Source organism: Chenopodium album, chromosome 2 (genome assembly GCF_948465745.1).
Source record: "Chenopodium album chromosome 2, dcCheAlbu1.1, whole genome shotgun sequence".
NCBI lineage: Eukaryota > Viridiplantae > Streptophyta > Magnoliopsida > Caryophyllales > Amaranthaceae > Chenopodium > Chenopodium album.
In genome coordinates, this window is record NC_137835.1 from 56,170,291 (window position 1) to 56,193,986 (window position 23,696).

Sequence of the window (23,696 nt, forward strand, 5' to 3'; positions counted from 1 at the left end):
TTCTTACTTGCGCTTGACTCAGACGGCTGACTTTTGCTCTCTCAAAGTTCTCTCTCTAGAAATTTTTTTTGTCAACGTACAAAATTATGAGGGTAAACTACTATATATAGGGGTAAATGCGGGGGCATTCCCGTAATTTACTCAGAAGTTGAACGGTTACTCTTTGGCGGTAAAATTACCACCAACCGGAGCGTGACACGTGTCATAGATGCCACGTGGTGTGCCACGTCACATCTGTGAGGGGCAAATGTTTAGGGTAATTTTACCCCGCCACGTGGTCCAATCAAAGGATGACACGTGTCAGCCTCAGGATGGCCCAAAGTGGACCTATCCCTACTTGACACGTGTCACTCCAGAAACCAAGGGGAAAATGGCGGCCTTCAGGCCCAAATCCCGAGAAAGCCGCAATGCAGCACAGCCCACCAATGATTAGGGTTTAGTGACCTAATCAGGGGCACAAATCCCGAGGACCCTATAAATAGGGAGATTCCCCTCTTTTGGAGGGCACGTTTGACCATTTATTACAAACTGTCCCTTTGATAGAGACATATGAGCTTGGAATCCGAGAAGATACCCACCTAGATTTCCGCACCTTTTTCTCTCCCTTCAAGTTACTAACTTGTGCGTCGGAGGCGGAGCACCACCGAACCGGTGTCTCCATTTGTTTTGCAGGTATAGGCCGCACCGAACCAGTCTTTGTGTTGTAACTCTCCCGAGGGACAAAACCACCCAAAACATATGTGATGAGTGACATTTTATGTCACTCTTAGGGAGTAGTATTAGAGTCATTTTCGTATTTATTTTATCTTATTTTCCCTTTCTTTCTCTTGTTTTCTCTTTAATAACATTTCTTGTTTATTTGGTAATTTTGTCGTGTTTTAGTTCTTTTCGTAGTTTTTATTAGAATTAGTTTATTTTCGTATTTTATTTGCTTTCGATTTATTTTATTTCGTTCCTTTCCTTTGTTACTTTCATAGTTTTAATTGGTTTTAAGTTTATTTTATTTACTTGTATAGTTTTATGTCTTTATTAGTTGTAGTTTTATTTCTCTTATTTCTATTTTACTTTTATTTATTTTAATTAGTTTGGAGTGTTTTTCATATTTTATTTGTTTGTGTTTCATTTAATTTTGTTAGTTTTAGTTTTAATTCTCTCATTTCCTATTTTAGTTTATTTAGTTTTATTTTATTACTTAGTTCTATTTTTTTTTTCTTAATCCCTTTCCTTGGTTTTGTGTGTAGGTGTTCGGTTTTTAAGTCAAGTGAGTTCGGTTTCCGAATTCATGTCAAAAGTTAATCGCCGACTGCACAAGCCGCCAACACCACCGCAGCCACCTCCTATCGTCCTCCACCACACCATTTCCCCTGCTCCCTCACGCACGAATCAACCACCTGACCACCACTGCTTCCCCCTTCACCACACAAACAAGCAGCCGTACCACCACCATCACCCACCATTTCCACCACCTAACAACTCCCCTGCTGCCACCACAACCCAATAAACTCCACCTCACAGCCGAGCCGCACCACTGCAGCATCTCCCACCTATCGCAGCTTTCACGCAAACCACCAAAATCCACACCAATTAACCACCTTTAGCCACCCAAATCGGCGCACACATCAGCTCCACCTCTCAAATTCCCTGCTCCACACACCTAGCAGCCACCCAAACTAAACCATAGCAGCCACAACAATTAACCACACCTGCACCACCGTCAACAACCAGCAACAACCTGCAAATATTAATCCAATCACCTATTCACACGAGCAAAATGCAATTCTAATTGGGTTCGAGCAAACCGTTGAGAGTTCGGTCGAAGTACGAGTCAGAGACTTTCAAAGTTCTGTAAATTGAAGAGGTGTGGTCGAACACACCCATGGTTCGATCGAACCAACCCCGTAGTTCGGCCACACCAAACCATGGTTCGACCGAACCACTCCACGAGCCTCGCACATGATATTTAATGAGATCAAACAATTGAAGCTTGGTTATGGTCGTTGATCTTCGATTTGTGATGATGATGTGCGGTGATGATGGTGTGTAGTGGTGATGAAGTTCAAGCAGCCAAGAAAAGTCGAATAAGAAGATTGGAGTCTAGTTTTTTTTGTGGGAATTGATTTTGTTTTTAATATTTTCTTTCTCTTTTATTTTTATTTCTTTCTTTTCTTTTCCCTTTTTCTTATTTCTTTATTTTATTTTTATATTAGTTTTCTTATTTTATTTTTGCTTTTTACTTTCTTTTCTTTTCTTTTACTTACTTAGTATTATTAGCGTAGTATAAATACCCATTTTTGGGGTAATTAGAAAAAACAATTACCATCTATTCTACTTTCTAATTAGTTTTTAGGAGAGCTTCTCTATCTAGGTTTAGGTTAGAATTAGGGTAGTTTAGAGAGACAAAGTAAGGGTTTCACCATTGTTGAGCTTGGATATTGAAGAGGAAGATTGATCATCTTGCTTGTAGATTTTCACATTCAATCAATGAGAATCTCTAACTCTCTCTCTCCTCTATTTTTATTTGCTTTATTTTGATTATTATTTTAGTTGTTGGTATTTCTTGTTAATCATGTTTATTCTTGATTGTTTGTTAATTAATCTTGTTATTAGCATGATTAGTGAGTAATTCCCCCATTAAGGGGATGCTTGTGGTGTAGTTGGACCTTGAGCATGTTCTAGGTTTTAGAATTAATTTATTTGTGATTAAAGTCTTTATATGCTTGATATTCTTTAATCTTCTTGCAAGTGCACATTGTTGGTTGATTAAAGGTGAATCTTTGCTAACAAGGAACGGAAGTTGACTTAGTTACGGTTCATTACTATCGATTGTTGTTTAATAGTACCTCCTAGTATATGGTTCTAATGTGGAAACATAGAGGCTATGTTAGGAGAAACCAATTGACCCCGGAAGGCGGCTAGATTGGACCCTTTACTTCGATATTCAAGCATGTTTAGTTCATAATTAATTCAATTTCTATGCCTTTGTTTATGTTCAAGTGAATGCTATACCTAAACAATTTCCCTTAATGTTTTATTTCTTATTTTAGCATCTTTAGACTTTAGTTTATTTATCTCTTATTCCGGACTAGCTTAATTGTCGATAACATTTGGTGGTGTTTATTCGTTCTCTGTGATTCGACCCCTATGCTTGCCTTATACTCGTATTAGGTTTGTTTAGGTTGTATAAATTGTATTTGATCTGGGGATATACAATTGACGACGCGTTTATTCCCTTGTCAATTTGTTAACCTAATTTTAACAGCATTGGAAATTAGACATTTAAAGCTTTCTAATGATATCTCACACGCCTTAATCCGACTCCGCAATCAAAAGATATGGAAGTTATAAAAATGCACTTTTGTAAAAGGCAAACCGCAAACCAGCGCAACTCAATCAGTTGCGCGCGCCTAACGCGCGCGACTCATTGAGATGCGTGTAGCACCCAGCGCGACTCTGAGAGTTTCGCGCACCACCTGACGACACAGCTCTAAAACCCTAAACCTATATCCTTACTCCTATAAATAGGGGTCTTTGTTCAGGATTACGAGTACCGGAAAAATCAAAACCCTATTTTTCTCAAAACCCTAATCTCTCTACTTCTTTTACTATCATACTACTTTTCCCTCTTTCTTCCAAACTACTCTTCAACCCCTAATGCATCCATTGAATCTCTTGAAGTTACAAAGAATAAATAAAGTCGATAAACACATTAAACGGAGATTTAACATAAAAGAGGAACGATTAGTTTCCTGAGCACTTAGATAAATCACTTTTCCTTTATTGTTTAAATAACTTTAATTGAATAAATAGTGTTGTTTGCTCACTTTAAACAAAATTTTAATTAATTAATTCACATATTATTCTTTTGTTAATCGAGAATAGATATTGATAATTAATTATTGTTTTATCACTTAAAGGCGAATATTGTTTATTTTGTTTTTTTCATGAATATTGATTAAACAAACAATAACGACTTTGCAATGTAATTCTTACGTGATTAATGCTTGTAAATAAAATCAACTAACTTAGTCTTTAGGTATCACGTTGCATATATTGTTTGGTAATGAAATTGTTAAAAAAGAAGAGCTAGTAGAGGTCGTACTAGGGCTAGAATAGCGATTCCTCCCTAAAAGGAACATTATTTTAGTACCCTCGCTCCCGAACTCATTTCTGGTTTATGTAGACCAATTTGGGCATGGGTAAACTTACAATTCGTGCTAATTATTCTATGAACTCCACATGGAAGAAAGGCATGAACGAGGTTTATGAGTTTTCCTAAAACTCATTGGCGACTCCTACTTGTTTCTTACAAAAAAGAGTAATTAGAGTATCATTTCTAATTCAAGGTCTCTCAAAGAGTCAGGAATTCAAATCCTAATACACCCTAACAAGTGTAAAGTCCTAGGCTTTTAAATGGCCATGGGCATCTAAGGAAGGACCCCCTACTAAGGGATCACCCTCCTTACAGCATCGAAGGCTCACGTACACTTACTAGCACAAGCATTAGCAGGTGTTTTATACATAAGGCACTGATCTATATTATATGAATTTCAAAAAAGCGACATGTAAACAAATGATCATGATGAGTGTCATTTATGGCACTCATTTGGCCTCTTTAGGATGATTTTTCATTGCTTTTACATCTCTTTTATCTCTTTTTCTTTTGTTTTACTTGTATTTTCTCGAGTTTGTGTTTTCATTAGTTATTTTCTTATTTTTCTTGTATTTCTTTATTTATTTTGCCTTTTCTTCTTTACTTGTTTACTTCTCTTTTATTTTAGGATATTGGTGATTTTCGAGGAGCTCATTGGGGTTCTCTCGGGGCATTCAAAGCTTAGGATGCAACCCTATTCTTCCTCTTGAAGCTTAAAGTGAGGATGTGCATAAGCCAAGTCTTCAAAGCCTCGCTCTCATGCCGCATGGACATCAAAGTTGTTGTTGAACCCACCGTGAAGGACTTTAGTTACTGTCTCCCCCAACATGTATCAAGTGGAGTGCGCGGGAGCAACAAAAAACGCACAAAAGAGACCTCCCCAGCTGTAGGCGTGTACGCGCACGTGGGAGGAACGCCAGCACAAAGCAGTGGCGCGGCTGTGCAAGTGGCGGGAGAGGTCGCGAAGACTCTTTCCCCCTGTTCAATACCCATTTTGTTGTGGCCACACAATGGGATGAGAGGTCGCGCCATTTGGTGTTGTTTTTGGACGTCTAACTTACTTCATTTTAGTTAGTTTTACTATATATAGAATTCCTTCATTTCAAGAGAGAGAATGATGAGAGAAGGATTAGAGAATTGAATAAGAATTAGATTTTGATTAGAATTTTTAGAGAGAGAAGCTTAAGATTTTGGAGGTTTTGTTCATAGATTTTAGAGAGAGAAACTTTGTAATTGATGATTGCTAAATTTTGATCTTCCCTCTTTGATATTAATCAAAGTTTAATAAGATTTGTTTCCATTTCAATGCAATTTTTTGTTTAGTTGTTGATATATTGTTGAATTTCTTTTTTTTTTTTGTTTGATTTGATTGTTGATATTTGAATTACAATGTTAATGATGAAATTGATGATTACTTTTGTTATGCTTTTCAAATTTACAATGTGTAGTGAGTAGTTCCTTTGCTAGGAAAGTGGTGAAGCATGTATTAGTGATAATCTATAGCTAATTTGGGGTTTTTGATTAATTTGATTTAATTAAATTGGTTGATGAAATTTGTGCATGTGTTTGATTTGAAGAGGAGTAGCTAACCTTGATTATCAAGCTAGATTGAATAGTAGTTTTTAGTGACACGAAAAATTGATTTGGAAGCTATTATTATCGATTGATCTTATTTTGCGATTTTCCTTTGAATTCATTTGTAGAGACATGTAGCTTGACCCTAGGAAATATCTCTTTGAGTAATTTTGATTGCAAATATCGTTTTCCCTCGCATTGCTTGGTTGATAAAATTCTCGACAATTAGCAAGTTTATCATGAGTGCATATGGATCCTAAATTCCCTAGTGCTTTGATAATTGAATTCTATTTGTTAATATTTATTTAGTTGATTTGATATCATAGACCAACCCATTGTTTTAAGACTTCGGAATAGCTTAGCTTGAGACCTTAGTAAACACTGTATTCCCTTGGGTTCAACCCGGACTTACCACTATACTTAGGGTTGGGTTTGGTTTTGTAAATTTTGTTTTGATCGAGGAATCTTAGATATCAATGACATAGGTTTCACCGGCGCCAGATCAACAATAACTTTCCAAAGGAATAATAAGTCAACACTTCTTACTCAGGATAATAAACTGCAACAATACTCAGTTATAAGTGCTGTAGAACACCATATGCAGCAAATCTAGGAACATGAAAACAAAATAGAGACAAAATAATCAACTATAAATAAGCATATAACAGAGGCAATTGTAGGCCGGAACTTAAAATTCAGAGAATTAAAAGGGATCGTTATTATTGAAACACATAAAGCATCAGTTTACATAGAAGGCCACTGGCTACATCTGCTTCTTAGCACATCCAAAAGAGTACATCCATTTAGTAATAACAAACATAAGCAGTGCTAATCACTGTAAAAAGAAATTATTAAATAATCTAAATATAAACAACTCTAGCTGTGGCTGTAAACATGTGGCATCTTCACAAAAAAAACCCGTAAGCCCCCCTCCCCCTAAAAGCTAATTATGCTTTCTAAGCTTGAATACAAGCTCTAAGTCTTTCGAGATTGCAACAGGGGTAATGGCAGACCAAGAGCAAATTTTGGCATGTGCTGCATTAAGCTACAGTGAAGAACGGAGGCAATTTCAACGGTTGTTGAAAACCTAAGACACGCTCCTTCATTACCATGAAACTTTCCTTTGCACCGGAGCAATTGATTCCAGCATAAACTACAATTGCATAATTCAACTTCATAATATTCAGACTGTAGAATAAACATAAGAAACTAATTTCTTTCTTTGCCGCATCTTGGGTAGCAGACTTGCATTTTGCAACTAATGAACTACATACACACTCTAGGCCACTAGAAGCCAATAAAGTGTATAGTGTAAGCCAAGCAATGCACTTCTTATCAGCTATCTCCAAAACCTCAACTTACGAAACAAGTGCTCTAGTCTTAGTAGCTAAAGTGCATAGAACATCTAGGTAATCAATATACACGTACTTAGCATCATTCTTATGCACATGTATAGAAGGCCACTTCACAAGTGTCATCCCATGCAGAATTTCAATGGACTCTAACTCTAAACATTTCACCTCATATAAGAATTCACAATGCTCGAGCCTGCCAATCGTCTCACTTGACAAGTCATCAACCTGAACACCAGATTCAGCTTGCTTAGGTGCTTATTCAATAGAGGCTTTTAGGGTATCAGATGAGCCACTGTTGTGCACAAAGGGCCCTAATACATCACCTGTATCAAGGTGCAACACAATAGCATTCCCACCATTCATAGAAATAGTGTAAAGAGGGGATGCCAGCTCGAAGCATGCTACAACCTTGTTCAACAAACTTTAGTAGGAAATATAAATATCCCAAGGCCAGTTGTACGTCACCAATCCGTATCAATAAGGAGCACAACAAATAGTTCATGCCTCTAATTTACATCTTAACACCAACAACCACATATAAGAAAAGCAGAAAACCCAAGCTTTCAACTACAAGTAAACAGGAAAAACCTCTCTGCCTAAACCAACTCAACATCTAAGGAGAAATCCTTTTCGTAGCTCAATTACTCTATAACTAAAGACTTAAATCGGCCACATGCATACCCTAACAAAATAATTACACAACCTATGTAGATGTGACTATGGTCAAAAGCACAAACTAAGCATAAAACAACAAAATGGAAAGAGTTAACCATATCCTTAAATAAAAATACATAATATTGCATAATTCACAACATTTAAATCCTCAACATGAACCACAAACTGCACAAAAGTCCACAATATACTATCATATCCACAGACTCTGAAAAATACGAAATAACATGCTGCATACAAGCATAGTATCATGATATTAAAATGACTAAGTCAATACTTACATAAGCACTTCTTTCTTAAAAGATGAAACAATAGAATCTGTTTTTAAAAATACAACATAACATCAGTGTTCACAATCTGCATGTAAAATAAACTCAATACTCCATAGAGCTAACCACCTAAACAAAACCTGAGAACATTCAACAAAGCATTTTTTGAATGTGTAGAGGTTCAGACAATGTAACTAAAACTCGACAAATTTACCAAACAACAAAGGAAAATAAAGTCGTAGTACTTCACCAACATACAAAGGAAATAGAACTTGCATACCAAGGCAGCAGAAGATATATTTGTTATATCCATTTATGCAATCCAACTGATGTAATGAATGTGTAGACAATGAAAGTATGTTAAATATGGAGTTTAAGTTGAAAGCAATTAAATTAAAAATTATACAACCTTTAGATATGCTCCCATTTTTAGTGTTCCTTGCTTCCTTTCTTCCTGCCTGGACTCACTGAACATATACCCCCAATTTATAGACTCCAAAAATATTTATTTTTTTTAAGTTTAAAATTAATCAAAATAAAAATATATAAGCTCTACATACCAAAGCCTTTCAAATGACCACAAAGGCTCTTAAATTAAAAGTCTTTAACATAAAAAAACAAAGTGATTAGCCATTTTTATCATTACCTATACAAAATCACCCACATAACAAATAGACAAAAGAGTAACCGCTGGGTTTTTAGCTGACTCAAACCGACCAAATCACATAACGTCAAACTCGACACAATAAACCTTTGAAAAAAAGGGATAGTGGCTAGCACGCCTGAATATAACCTGCATCTGGAAGCACCGTAAAAAAAAAAAGCAACTAATAAATTTAAGAATTAGATTAGAGTAAATCCTTTACCACATAAATTCAATATAATTAGCAAATAAAATCAGCAAGTTAGGTGTTCACTAACTACATATACAAATGCAGCATAAAATTAAGCACAATTTGTAATTCATATTATTTCAAACTAAACAAAGTGATTTAAACAAACAACAATTTTGATATTGAAAAATAAAAAACAAATTAATATCAGCACATTTGGGGCCTGTTCTCATTGACTGAGATGAACTGAGCTGAACTGAACTGAACTTAACTTAACTGAACTTATTAGAGCTGAAGTGAACTGAACTTATTAATTAATGATTTTTAACTACGGATTAATGATCTTTGATTATTTATTATTATATATGTGTATATAAAAATATACATACTAAAATACTTAAGAAAAATATACTATATAATTAAAATATTTATGAGAAATATATTAAAAACATGGAACCCCAAAACATTTTATAAACATGTACTATATAATTAAAAAATAAAATATTTAAATGATAGAAAAACACAAATAACATTTTAAAAAATTATCAAAAAAAAAATCAATGGTATAAAATAATTAAAAAAACAAAAAATGGAACAAAAGCAACAGAGCGAACATTCATCCCATCTCTTTATTATTCCCATTAATACAAGGCCTAACCCCAAATCAACTTTCTCTCTATTCATCCTTTTCTCCTTCCTCCCATTGTCCTCCAGATCCGGCCACAACTATAGATTATCGTTGTGGTTTATCGAAGTTGCTGATCTCAGCTCCATTCCTCTACTTGTCTACTGAGCGTCGAATAAAGGAACGACGGTGTTCTTCTCGAATCCTTTTTCCGGCCACCACTGTTTATTATTATTGTTGTTGTTGTTGTTTCTGCTGTTGCTTTTGTTGTTGTTGTTATTGTTGTTGTTGTTGTTGTTGTTGTTCTTGCTGGTCTTGTTGCTGTTGTTGTTGCTATTGTTGTTGATGTTGTTGTTGTTGTTGCTGTTTTTGTTGTTGCTGCTGTTGCTGTTGTTGTTGTTGTTGTTGTTGTTGTTGCTGTTGTTGTTGCTGTTTTTGTTGTTGCTGCTGCTGTTGTTGTTGTTGTTGTTGTTATTGTTGCTGCTGCCGCCATTGTTGTTGATGTTGCCGCCGCAGCTGATGTTGCTGCTGCTGTTGTTGTTGTTGTTGCTGCTGCTGCTGCTATTGCTATTGTTGTTGTTGATGTTGCTGTTGTTGCTATTGTTTCTATTGGTGTTGTAGTTGTTATTGTTGCGGGTGCTAATGCTATTGTTATTGTTGCTGCTGGTGTTGCTGTTGCTGCTGCTATTACTGTTGTTGATGTTGTTGTTGTTGTTGATGCTGATGTTGTTGTTCCCACTGTTGTTGCTGTTGGTACTGCTATAGTTGTTGTTGTTGATGTTGCTTTTACTGATGATGATGATGTTGTTGTTGTTGTTGTTGTTGTTGTTGTTGTTATTGTCGTTGTTGTAATCTGAGCTTAAAAGTATGAAATTTGGCTTTATATCATTAGCAATATCATTAAACAGCTGAACTTAAAATAATCTTATGAGAATAAGGCCTTATTACAGGACATTTTGAATTTTAACGCTTAAATATATACTGCTTACCACATAATAATTCTGATATTAACAAAATTTATCACCAATACAAATTCCTAAGATGTTCCTTATCCTAAAACAATCTCATTCCTCCGTACATGTGCAACACCATAAGGGATTTCCTCTATACAAGTGGAACAACATAAAGGCAACATCTATGCCATCAAGTCGCCACATGTACACAACAAAGAAAGCAAAGTCAGAATCCCAAAAAACCAACAGCTAAAAGAACACAAGCTAAGCAATTTGGCAGGGAGAAACTTAGAGCTAACAGATCACCAACAAGCAAAAATGCAAATAAGGGAAAAAAATTTCTTGTAATTTTTGAAGGACAAAAGAGTCACTACATTATTACTAAGGGAATTCCATGTTAAAAATTTCTCACTTTTAATAGCTACATGTTAAGCCATCGCACGCGACGCGTGCGATAGCCTAATAAACATGGATTATGTGTGGTTAATGGTATTGCTAACTGAATGCGTAGCACTAATTAAATTTAGTTAGTGTGTGTAAAGGTTAGTCTGGTAATATTTGATTTTGTATTTAAAATGAGTATAGATTTAGTTAAGTACTTATTGGGTTAGATTATGTTAGAGGTCGTTAAATGTAATGAATTTGTTACATGTTGTTTGCGTGTTATCTATTCTCCAATAAATATCAATTTAGTAATTTGGTCTTATCTTTAAAAAAAATTAAAATTTTATAGTTTTGGAAAATTAGGAAATACGGATTTATTGTAACCTGTCATAAATCTAGATTTAAAATCTGGTTTTATTGGTTTAAATTTTTTTAAAATTTTATTGTTAATAAGCGGTACATCTTAGAAACACAAAATACGGCTAACACACGTCTGTATAGATATTGCGCATATAAGGAAATTTTTAAAAGCTAATATCTATTTTTAGATTTTTTTTTTCTGTACGTACAGTTATGGAATACGACATATTAATGTAAAGATGTTTGAAAGTTGTACTTTCGAAGTCAAGGTTTTTAATTCTTTTAAGATTTTGTCATGATCGTTGAGATTGCTTTTGATTGGTCAAATGGGGTACTTCTTTCGCATGGTGTATAATACCTGCTTTACTCTCATGTTCTGTCTTTCATCTTCCCTTTTTTTTCTTATTTTTTTGAGAGTTTTTGTGCTTTAATTTCTTGCAAACGACAATGGCTAGCATTGATAGCACTTCCACTTCTGGAAAAGTATTTTCACCATCAATCTAGAGACCTAATGAGTCGAAATCACATGCAGAGAATGTTGCAAGCTTCCGTTTGTATGCCACAGATATGACAAAGTAGATGAATAGTCAATTGGAATTTTTGCAACAAGGGATTTTAAAGGTGAAGAATAAAAAAGAAAACGGATATATAAGAGACAAAAGAAAACGAGAAGTTGAGGTGGATGGTTGTGGGGAATGGCCAGTTATTATTGTTGAATAAGATAGTGATGAATATGAAATAAAAAATAAGGAAAGAGGTGAGGAAGAAAAGAAAGGGGAAGAATTTGAGGAAGAAGTTGAGGCCGAGGAAGATGATGAGAATGATGAAGATGCTGAAAGTGATGTGAATTCTAATTCAGAAACTAAGATAGTGGAAGAAGCGGTTGTAGAGTCAGATGCATCATTTGAATCAGGTAGTGATGATTATGATGATGATGAGAGTAGATCCGATTCTAATTTTTGGAGTATGATGAAGCAAATGAAGAAACAAGCAAAGATTCTTCTATGTTTGCTATGAGTATTTCTGACTGAAAATGTGTTATAGAGAATTAAGTGTAAGTGGTGCATTTTGTTTGTTTTTGGAGGGTTGTTTAGAGCTAGCATGAATTAAATGTTTGTTAGGGGTTTTTATGGGTATTAGGTTATGGTAGGAAACTATGTAACTATGAAACTCCTGTAAATGTAATCAGTAGGGGAGATATTAGGTTGCAATTAACTAAAATAAGATGGTTTGTAAAGAAGAAAGGTTGATCTTAATTTCTATATTTTGTTTTTTTATTGTTGTTTATCATTCATAATGCATATGAGATTTTTCAAAGATTTACTTGTTTGCTGCTATTAATTAGGTTGTGTTGCTTTAGCAAGAATTATATAAATGTGTTGAAGAGGAATATATTATTTGGTTTGATGTAAAGCTAGTGGGCTAATCTGTCTAGGTTTAGAAAGAATGTAAAAGGAAGATAATGAAAACATGTTTAGTACTTAACTATAATAGTTATCACATTTGCTTGATACCATAAGTAGAAAGCAAGTGATTACAATAACAGGAAGATAGAGCTAAGCTCCCTTGATATCCTAATATATACATAGTGCCCGACAAACTATAAGCAAGCAATTAGATAGCAAAAGCTTATTCTAAGAAGTAGTGTCACATAGGAAAAAGCATTTTAGGATAGTTGTTCCAATATAATACCATAATTCCTGAATGGTTTTGTAGTCAAATCTAAGCAATCAGACAGTAAAAGGTAGGCTGATTACATTGTGTGTCAAGGTCAACACCTTAACAAGTGGTGTTGTTTAGGAACATGTATTTTTATAAACCATGTTCCTTTCCAAGACCACAGCCTTTAAAAGCCTTAATCATAACCGATATAATCGTTGTATACTTGGTGTTATTGTGGGATAAGTAATCTAAAGATAATTGTTTGTTATAACAACCTCACGATATAAAAGATTTACTTGTAATTCATATCTTTAATAAGTATGTACATAGCAAAAGATTTAATAGGTGAAGATGTTACCTAACCGATCTGTCATAAGTCTTCTTTTTCTTTCTCAAAGGTCAACAAAGTCATCATCCTGAAACACAGTGCTCACCGTTTTCTTTCCTTCTCCTACATTATACCTTGCTTTGTTTCAGTAGAAATAGTGTATGTGTCAAAGGAAACACTCTTGCCTTTAAGTGCTGCACGACAAGGCAGATCTTTATCCTTCTCTTTAATGACATTTGGCCTTGATTGTTGACTCTAACTCATGTTTAATAACATCCTTCTCTGGTGTAGCATATTCTGATTCATCATCAGCATCGAGTCTTTTCCTTTATGATCTAGAATCTCCTGTTTTTAACTGACCTGCTTTATGTGTTGCAGCCATTAATTTTGCCAATAAGCAATCATCCTCCTCTTCTTGGCTGAAGATTGATAAGTCATAAGCTTCAAGCGTTTCCTTTTTTATGGTCTTGCTAAGGTTATTGCTATCTTTGGCTGCACATGCATTGCCCTTTTCACTTATAGCATCTTTTGTATCAGCTATATCTTTTGCATTTTTGGCACCAAACTCTGCAGCAACATCTACTGAACTGCTTCCTTTAACACCAGCTGTACTAGTTTCTTCCATCTCCACACCTTTTATACCCCATTGCAGAACCTTGTTCTGTTCTAGAGCAATTGTAGGGTCAATCTTAAGTAAGAAGTATGTATTTTGCAGCTTATAAGCTATCTAGCCAAACTTAGTGGTATCATCCTGAAGCATAGATAGATTGTGGGTTAGTTTATAGAGTAAGAGTTTAAGGAAATCATATAATTAGGATAGATGTTTAATATCAAATGTCAATTATGGACTATTTACCATTGCCTTCCTGTGATAAATATCTGCAATTGACATGCCAAGCAGCAGAACAGAGTTCTCAGTAAATGCAATAAGTTGTAGTGCTCTAGTTCCATCCAAGGCAGTAAAAGTAATAGTTTCTCTGCATAATTTGATGAATAAGTTTGAGTTTTCAATCGCTATCAGTGATATATTTTTTTTGCTATTTAATGAAATCCGTAAGTGTTTTTTTACCAGTAAGTAGCAGATACTTTATTTCTCTCACAAGCTATGCAACCAAAAACTGCTCCATGAGGTAATTGTGTTTGCTTTCCACAGTAAGAACACCCTATATATGTTCTAAGCCTGTCATACTGAATATCAGATGTTGTAACTATGAGCCAATAAACCTCCTTTGGAAGCGTTTACGCTGATTGCATTGCCAACATAAATCTTAGCACAATCTTGATATTTGGCATGTTAACTTTAAAATCATATAAGCAAGAACTATCCTATTGCAATTAATAGAAGACAAAGAGGGCTCTACAATAGCTATATACAAATACTGCATCATATAAGTCTACCTTTTTGGATTTGGTATGGGCTATTGTTGTTAAAATTCTTTCTACAGGTGGATTCCAAGCAGCCATAACTCTACTCTGATGTTCTATTAGACATTTAGATGCATTCTTGTCCTGTCATCAACAAAAATAATGTACATTAATTTAAAATAATTTAACATATCTACTATTAATTAATCTTAGAAGTAGATGTTAATTATTATACCATTTAGTCAAGGCATCTGCTTGTTCACCTTCAAGAGATTCAATTATTACAATAGACATGGATTATTCAAGTTGAAATCCTTTGATTTGAGTAAGGTAAAAGCTGTTATTAGCTTGTTGATAACCAATGATATAGGTGAGGTAAAGTATACATTTATTAACCTATTCTGTGACCTACCTTTGCGAGAGGTAGGACACAGAGCTATGATGCCTATTACTCTGAGATTTTCCATGTCAGGAATAAGAGTTTCACACTATTTTCCAGATAAACCATTTTATGTACACACCTTTACTGGTGAATCTGTGATGAAAGTTTTTGGGCAAAGTCAGAATGGAATCATTGTAGTTATGGTAACGCTATAATTATATTGATTTAATTTAAAGTATATATGCAAGTACCTTATGATTTTTAACCATCAAGTCGCATATATAAGATTCCTTGTTCAGGGTTGTCACAATCTTTCTTGGATCATTTACAACATATATCACAATAACAAGGATATCTACAAAAGAAGAGAATGTATTAGTAAATTGCTAGAAATGGACTGGATATTTCAAAATAAAAGCTTATTATATTAGTTTAAGTATCATTTCTACCATGTGGAACATCATAAGTAGAAACTCTTGGCACAAAAGCAAGAGATTGATGTCTAGGAAACACTTGTTCTCCTTCAGGATCTAAAGACTAGATGAGGGTTCTGCTCCCTATTGTCATCTGAAATGGCAGATCCGTTTCTTTATCCCTATATTGTGCATCTAATGGCCGTATTAAAGCATTAGCAATGTCATAGTTTCCTCTAAACAAGGAGACATCTTTATATGCATCAATCTGATCACCGAATAATGTCATCTTCATGCGATTTTTATGGAAAACGAATAAAACAATACTTATTATATCACTATGCATCATGATTTGTTATAAGTTTAGTGTGTGCTTGAAAATGGAATGTATAAATTATACCTTGTCATCTTGTAAGATAATATACTAGTAAAATATTTTGCTTCTCAGACTCTTGCTTTCTACCTTTTTCTAAAATGTTTACATTAACCTTATATGATTTACTCGATGTATCGAGTTCATCGAGAAATTTTCGTTTGGGTGCCATAACAAGATTTTCTATTAAAAGTACAATCAGAAAATTAAATTAGTTTTGATTTTACATATAGATTATGATAATTTATCAAGTGATATATCATGAAAAAACTCTTTATATATATGTATATATACATGTTTACTTTTAAAATTACAACATTAATTAAACATTCTCATGTTTTAACATTGATTTCATAGAAATTTGACACTACATATACTCTAATGCTTGAAAATAAGTGTAGATATATGGCTCCTATATTATTGGTGTTAATTATTTGTTGTTGACAGAGCTAGTGAAACTACAAAATTAAAGCTATTTTTATATGATAATTTTAATTGTATAACATGCTTTGTTTGATCACTATTACAAGTACAGTTGCACAAAGAGATAGCTCATCAATATTAAATAGTGAAGGTGTAAATTCATTCTACAGGTCTATAATCTTAAGAAGTTTTTACACTAATATAAACAAATTGGTCTAGTAGTTACTAAAAAGGGTATTTATGGATGAACATAAAGTGTTAAGATCAAGCAGAATACCAATCATATCTCATATGAACTAAAAAGGCTAACAATTTTCTAATTCTGAGCATCAACAGGCATTTATGTATGACATAAGTAACTTGTATACAGACAAGTAATGACTTTTTTGGTTGCATAACAGCTTGAGTTTTAAGAATATTAAATTTTAGCATATATGCAATCTATAAATGGATCTTGAGCTAGCAATAATTTCGGTTAAAACTAACTTATATTGTAAAAAAAAAAAGGCAACAAATTGAAATAGTATATAGGCTTATCATATATACCTGCCAAGGAGTAGAGGGTTTAATGCTGATATTTGAGAATATTACTTCCTTTTTATTTGTGAGTTTTTTTTTCTTGCCCTTTTCTTTGGTTTGTCTTTTGTGATGTACTGCTTAGACTATGAGTTTTATGAGGAACAATGAGGCCTAGTGCTTTTATAATACACATGACCTAAAAAAAAGTAAAGGAAGAAGCAAGAATTCAACCTTACTGTTTCCATCAACAGTGTTTTTTTATACATTTTTTTTCATACACTTAGTAAGCTTACTCGTAAAATAGGTAATTCCATATTTTATAGATATATAACATGTACTTGAATGATCAATAGTATTTAAATATAGATTTGCATATCTACTTCCATATCTTTTAGCTTGCATATTTATTTTTATATCTTTTAGCTTATACAAAAAAAAAAAAAAAATGTTATGCTTTGTAAGAATTTTTTTTTTAAATGTTATATTTTGTAAAAAAAATTTTTTAAAAATGTTATGCTTTGTAAGATTTTTATTTCTACTCTTAGTTTCATTTGGAATAGTAATTTTTGCCTTTTAATGATATAAAATTTATTGTTCCAATAACATGCATTCCATGTATTCTAAAAGACCATATTGCTTATGTATTGTTTTCAATTTTTTGTCCATTTTTTAGCAAAACCTTTTTACCTAAAATTCTTCCCTTGCACTAATTTTTCTTTTAAGTTAGTAATAGATAATCAAATTTTATTTATTTATTTATTTTAAAAAAGAAGAACAAAGTTTCATTCTCTTGATTTATTATTAGATTGGTTGGTAGTTTGTGTCCTTTTTGCTTTGTTTTTGTTGGAAGTCTTGTTGCGTTGATATAATTTGTCAAATTTTATTGTTTGTGACATGTAGGTGAATATTAAGCGATAGTGACAAAGATACAATTTTTAGTGTCAAGATAACACGACTATCGCATCATGGGTTTTTTAAAATACATATACGTGCATATACATATAGTTCAAAGGGATCACAATAACTTATTTGTTCATTTAAATATATAAATAACCTACTAATTATGGATATTGTTTGGTTGATTGTTCTACATTTAGATTTTAGACAAAACCAAAAGGATAATTTGTTATCCCGTGGCTCTGTGATCAGCACAAACACCCTCTAGCACTATGTAGAAAACAGAAAAGCCATTTAGAAGATGTCAGTTACCTATAGAGGTTGATATTATATAAGAATATTAGCTAAAAGAAAAAGATTCTTAAACTTATTAATAGCATGCAAGACCTTAAATAAATCTTGCTATGTTGATTGGTCAATTATGGCATACTTAAAAAGGAACTAAATTTTGACAGAAAAAGTCTAACATGTTGGAAATAAAAGTAATAAAAGAAAATTAGCTAAATAGTATTTTGATCTGAACACCTAATATAAAAATTATACACAAATCAGCTATAGACTATAATAAGAGGGAATGGAAAGATATCACTCACTGATGTAGCTAGATGATGCAAGGCATGTAAAGAATATCATAGGATACTACATTTCTAACATGACCCAAATCTGGCTGATTAGCATCCATGTCAGTTTTAATACTGACATTAGCTGCTTGTCAAGCTCGAGAAAGGACAACATATAACTGGCCATGTGAAAAGCATGATCGCGTAAGATAAACAACAACTTTATTAAGTGATTTCCCTTGAGCTTTGTTGATAGTCATTGACAAGCTGAGCTTTAAAGGGAACTGTTTCCTCTGAAATTGAAAAGGATAAGCTGAAGACTCTGTTGGTCTTAGGTTAATTCTTGATATCAATACATGCTCTCCTTTGTGATGGCCAACGACAATAACACATTCAATGAGTTTTGGGAAGAATTTATTGCATATCATCCGTGTTCCATTGCAAAGACCAAATGACGGTAAGATGTTACGCAACAAAATAATTGGACTGTTGGCTTTCAATATAAGCTCATGAGGACTCATGCCACTAGGAAAAAGCTTATTTAAAATTTCTCTAGAATATATATGGAGCAATTATCATCGATCATTGAATAATAGCTCTTTTAGGCTACTACATGATGAGTGTCATTTATGGAACTCATTAAGTTCTCTTTAGGGTTAAATTCATGCTATTTTATAGCTCTTTTCTTTAACTTTTCCTTATTTTTACTCTTTATTTCTTTAGTTTGCATTTTCTTAGTTGAATTTCTATTTTAATAAATTTCTTGGTTTATTTTGTTATTTTCTCTTTTATTTGCTTCTTTTCGTTCATTTTTAAGGTTATGATCGTAATTCGAAGATTATTGAGTCTCCTTCCCAAGTTTTACATCTTTTGAGATGCCTCTTGCCTACCATTTGTAGTTCAATATTGAAGGAGTGTATAGGCCAAGTTTTCTAACTCGTGCATGCAAGCGGTGGGTAAACCAATCTTGGTGTTGAACCCACTGTGGGGGCTATTTGGAGACTGCCTTCTTCCGTGTTCATCAACATCATCAAGTGGAGCGTACGAGGAAGTGCAATTCAAAGGTGAAGGAGGCTGCCTGCTCCCAAGCGCGGGCGCGCATGACCATTGTGCGGCTGTGCGGCCTAGTGGCGCAGGCGCGCCTCTCAGGTTCTCTGTTCCATACCTAGTTTTGCGCGGCCATGCTCCCCCTTGAAGTTGGTCGCACCTGTACGGGTCTATTTTGGACGATCTAACTACCTTCCCTTTATTAGTTTTACTATATAAAGATTTTCTTTCTATTTTTAGAGGGGGAGTTAGTTCTTTTAAAACTAGAATAGAATTTGGTTAGATTTTGTAGAGAGAGAAACTTTAGTTTGTGGAGAGAGAAGTTCTTATTTCATGATTGAAGATTGATGATTATAAGTATTTTCTCCATTGATTTGAATCAAGTTTGTAAAGATTTCTTTTACTTTTATGCAATCTTTAGCTTTTGATTTCAATTGCTTTGTTAATTGTTCAAGTTTTATTGATTTATGATTGATTTAGTTTGATTAATATGATGATGATAAATTTCTTGGTTAGATTAGTTTTGATTTTGATTTCCATGGATAGTGAGTAGTGTACTTTCTAGGGTGATAGTAAAGCATATATAAGTAATGGATTGATGCTAATTGGGGGAAATTGATGGAGTTTATGTTGTGATTAAATTGGTTGATTGATTATGTGCATGTGTGTGTTTAATGAAGGATTGATCAACATAGTTACTCGCACCAAATTGCATTGTAAGTTCATATTGATACGGACAATTGATTTGTGGCTTGCGTTTGTCGATTGAGTTGGTTTGTGAAGTTCCTATCTAGAGTCTCTCGTAGTTGGCGCTAGTTTGACCTCTACGAGAATAGCTTATAAAACTCTTTTGATTGCATTATTGATTTTCCCTCGCAATACTCGACTTAGTTAATTCCAATCTCGATTAGTTGTATCCTTTGCAAGTTTATGTGGATCCTAAACCCTAGTGTTTAATATATTTGATTTCATCTTATCTTGATTGTTTGATTGTCTTAGAATATACACACCTTACTTCATTACTTCGAAATAGCTTAGCTTTAGCATTAGCATTCACCTCCCATTCCAGGTGGTTTGACCCTCGACTTAATCCTATGCTAGTTATAAGGATGTGTTGAGTGATTACAAATTTTTTTTATCCTTGGGAAGATTAGTCTAACGACCTAGTCTCAACCCTCGTTCAAAAATGGGGCCTTTGCCGGGAAATGGCATAGTTGTTTGCTATTGTTGTTGAGTCTATTTCACCTTATCTCGAAAATACAAAAACATTTTTTTCTTTTAGCTACATTTGTAGCCGTGCTACTAATAATTTCTTTTTGTGTTTATGTGTGCAAGTTAACATGGGAGAAGTCCCAAGGCTTACGTTGAAGGAGATGGGCACTCCGGGTGCATACAAGTATGAGAGCAGGATTGCACCATTATTGATCCCGGATAGTGATTTTAAAATCAAGCCGACAATGATAACTTTGATTGAAAGAAGACAATATAGTGGAGGAAGAAATGAAAGTCCGCTCAATCATCTTAAGGAGTTCGAGAAATATTGCAACACGATAAAGGTGAGCGGTGTAGTGCTAGAATTCATAAGGCTCAAGCTATTTCCTTTCTCTCTAATTGGAAGAGCTCAAGAGTGGATAGACAAGGAAGTGAAGCCTAATTCGTTGAGAACTTGGGATGAAGTCACCAAGAATTTCTTTCTTATTTCTTCCCTCGAAAGAAAATGGCAAAGACTAGAGCTTTGATTCAAAGTTTCAAGCAAAGAACTAGTGAAAACCTCTATGAAGCATGGGAGAGGTACTAGGATTATCAAAGAGATTGTCCTCACCATGGAATCCCCACTTACCAAATCATTCAAATTTTTTATGGTGGTTTGAGTCCTCAAGGGAGGTCAAGTCTTGATGCCAGAGTTGGAGGCCCAATAATGAACAAGACGGTGGAAAAGGTTGTGGATGCGATAGATGATGTAGTTACAAACTACATGGATTGGAAAGAAGTTGAGATAGAGCCGACAAGCGAAAATGGCTCGATTGATCAACTCAACGCCATCAACAATTTGTCCACACTACTTTCGGACTTAGAAAAAGAGGTGGTTTCCATCAAGGCTAAGCTTGAGAATGCTTCTTCACTAGCTCAAATTCTTCCCTCCCAATTTATGGGGAAAGGTACATCTTCTTACTCTAACCCTCTTTTCGCTTCTTGTTTCATGATTAGAGAATGCTTGGTTTGTGATTTATGTGGAAAGAGTGATCATGATGCTTCTATTTGCCCAAATGCATTTTGTGATTGATATGATGACTATGATGGGGATAGGAATTATCATCACCAAAGAAATTTTTATAACTATAATCAAGGGAATAGTTATAAGAACCAAGGAAGCCAAGGTTTCCGTGGTAACTATGACAACCATGGTTATAATGATCAAAGTCACGGCCAGGTATATGGGGATCATAACCAAGGTTATGGTAACTATAATCAAAATTTCGGCCAAAATCATGGTATGGGTAATTGGAGTAACCAAAGTAGAGGAAATTTTCAAAACAATTCTCAAAAAGGTCCCTCACCCGAATTTACTCCAAAGACCCAAGGGCAAGGTTATAATTCCTACGATCAACTATCTCATTTTATGAGTAGGTTAGAGAATGTCATGGTAAATCAAGTCAAGAAATTGAATGATTACATATCGTCTAAAAAATGTTTCGTGACTTGTTTAATCATGGAAATATTCTTGAGACCCAAATCATTCAACTGGCCAACACCTCGAAAGAGCATACAGCCTTTCTTCTTTACCTTCACAAGGAATTGATCCTAAAGAACCGGTTTGTTCTATCACCACTAGGAGTGGTAGGATCCTTGAGAGTGAGGTGTCTGAGAAGAGTGATGCAAAAGAGAGTCCAATTGAGAATGAGAGCCCTTTGGTTGAGGAAGTTGCTCAGGAACAAGTTGAGAAGGTGAAGGAGAAAGAAAAAGAAGTTTACAAACCCAAACTTCCTTACCCCCAAAATTTCAATAGGCACAAATTGGATGAACAATTTGGAAAATTCACCGAGATTCTTAAGGAAATTCATCTTTCTATTCCTTTCACTGAAGTCTTAGAACAAATGCCGAATTATTATAGATTTCTTAAGGAAATTTTGAGCGGTAAGAGAGATTGCAATACGGTGGAACCGGTGAGTTTGTGGGAGTGTTGTAGCGCCTTTATCCATAATGACTTTCCCCCAAAGATGAAAGATCCCGGAAATTTCTCCATCCCTTGCAATATTAAGGAAAATTGTTCCAAAATACCGTTTGTGATATTGGTCCTAGTGTTAGCATCATGCCTTATTCCGTCTTCAAGAGACTAAAGATAGGTGAGCTCCTTCCAACCAACATGACCCTTAAATTGGCCGACCGTTCTATTAAGTTCCCTAATGGTAGAGTTGAGGATGTCCCCCTCAAGATAGGAGAATTCACTGTCCTCGTTGATTTCATTGTGTTAGAGATTGTGCAAGATGATCATATTCCTATCATTTTAGGGTGACCCTTTTTAGCTAGTTCGGGAGCTTTGATAGATGTTAAGGGAGGTCATATTACTTTGAGAGTTGGTAACAATGAGGAAAGTTTTGAGCTAAAACCGATGCATGAGTCTTTGTCCCTTGTGAAAGGAATAATGTGTGTTAATTCCCCTCGCTCCATTGATAATGTTTGTTTGATTAATTCTTGAACTAACAATGTTCATGAGATTTTTGATGATGTGCTTGTAAGTTTTGATTGCATTAAAGTTACTGAAGGGAAAAAGGAGGTTTCAAAGGATATGGACGAAGAGGTCATTGACATTCCACATTGGTTTGAGCTTTGTCCTCAAGAGGAGGAGGATGATTCCATGGATGTAGATGGTGTGAAACCGTCTACAAGAAGGAACAAGGTAAAGAAGAAAACGAGAGCTTCTAGGAAGAAGATAATGAGAATGAAGTTTAAGCGAGAGAAGTTTCCTTTGGAAGTCCAATTAAATGAAGTTTTATCAAGCAACAATGAGAATTTGCTAGATTTTGAAGAGGAATTTGTTCCTTCCACCACTTTGAAGAAGGTGGTGTCCTTTGATCCTCCATGATTTGGAGGAAGGGTCGAGCTTAGGACCATAAGCAAGCGCTTCCCGGGAGGCAACCCGGATATTTCTAACCTTTTCTTTTGATTTCTTTTTCTTAATTTTCTTTCTTTTATTTTCCTTTCATTCACTTGTTTTTCTTTTAGATTTATAGGGTGAATTCATAAAGTTAGATTAATTTAAGTGAGCATGAGCAATGGAAAGGTGTTTTAAGGTTTTTGATGTGATTATATTAGATTTTATTGAATTTTGAAGTAAAAGGGTAAGAAATGTTAGTGAGGTAAGATAGGGAAAATTGTGCTTATATTTGAAGAAAGTTTGAACTTGGTGGGTTCGTTGTGCTGATATCATTATTTTGGGATGTTGAACCCACTATCAACATGTTTTGAAACTGTCATATTTGGTGGGTTTAATAATCCCGGGTGATATTGGTCTATGAACCCACAATAGAACGCACCGAGCAATAATTTTAA

At 34.4% G+C, this 23,696-nt stretch overlaps 1 non-coding gene across 1 annotated transcript; it reads right to left on the minus strand.

The window, feature by feature from the left end:
• Positions 1–20,869: 20,869 nt before the first annotated feature.
• LOC145608169 (small nucleolar RNA R71) lies at positions 20,870–20,975 on the minus strand. The gene has a single exon (XR_014105745.1). It is a non-coding gene; the product is annotated as a small nucleolar RNA R71 (small nucleolar RNA).
• Between the last annotated feature and the right edge of the window lie 2,721 nt (positions 20,976–23,696).